Source organism: Tarenaya hassleriana, unplaced genomic scaffold (genome assembly GCF_000463585.1).
Source record: "Tarenaya hassleriana unplaced genomic scaffold, ASM46358v1 Cleome23, whole genome shotgun sequence".
Lineage (NCBI taxonomy): Eukaryota > Viridiplantae > Streptophyta > Magnoliopsida > Brassicales > Cleomaceae > Tarenaya > Tarenaya hassleriana.
Genome location: NW_010965625.1, coordinates 492,112 through 493,250, shown reverse-complemented (window position 1 = coordinate 493,250; position 1,139 = coordinate 492,112).

Below are 1,139 nucleotides of genomic sequence, written 5' to 3'. Positions count from 1 at the left end.
GTTGCTTAATCTGATCAACTGTAACTCAAATAGACATGATTCATTCTTATGGATGGTCCATAGTGAATGAATGCATGTAACTTGATCAAGATATAGGATATGCTTGATTGAGTGGGAGCTTCGGGATTGGGATTACATAATCGAATGGATGGTCTATTCGGATTATACAATCGTTGCACAAGAAACCGGTTAGATATAGGAGCTCTATGAGTAAAGCACTTGTCAAGGCCTCGATCGTACGTGTCATGGGCCATGCCAAAGCTGGGTGTGCCATGCCAAAGCTGGGTGGGCCATGCCAAAGCTGGGTGGTTCTCATAGCTTGAAAGTAGATGCTTGATCTAGGTGTGGTTTCGAAAATCCCTTATTTATGTAATGCTAAGCGTGTACCTCCCATTACTAGAGAGCCTGTCAAGGCATCGATCATCCGTAACGCGGGTCATGCCAAAGCTGAGCATGCCGGATTATCTTTGTGAGGCAGGGTGGGAAATCGTGGTTCCCACAGCTTGAATATGGTTTACCTTAGGTTAAGTTGTGAAGTTTGACTTGAGACTTAACGGTACAGATGAGACGAGTATGCAATGATATTCGATATCATAGTCTCATAAAAGGATCTAAGAGTCACATTGGATGTGATTGACATTAGATGTCTACCTAAATAGCATAAGGATAAGTGTAACAATTTATTCTTGTGTGAAATACGGGTCTTAGTCCCATATAGAAATTTATGGTAGGGTTAATTTTCTGTATGGGAATATAGTTTGTATATGAATCTATGTTGTCATTGATTGATGATGGACTAGCTGGTAGTAGATCATTGATAGAATCTGCATTTGTATTTGTTCATTCTGTTTTGTATTTTTTTGTAGGATATGGCGTCAACCGGTAGCGTACCGAGTTTGACGATGCGATCTATCCTTGAGAAGGATAAGCTGACCACGACGAACTTCTTGGACTGGTATCGTAACTTGAGAATAGTTCTCAAGCACGATAAGAAGTCGTACGTCCTGGAAGGGGCTCTACCACCAGAGCCTGCGGCCAATGCCACGAGGGATCTTGGTTGAAGCATCAGACTGACGACAATGAGATCTCCTGTCTCATGTTGGAAAGCATGGCCCCGAATCTGTAGAGGCATTTTGAGG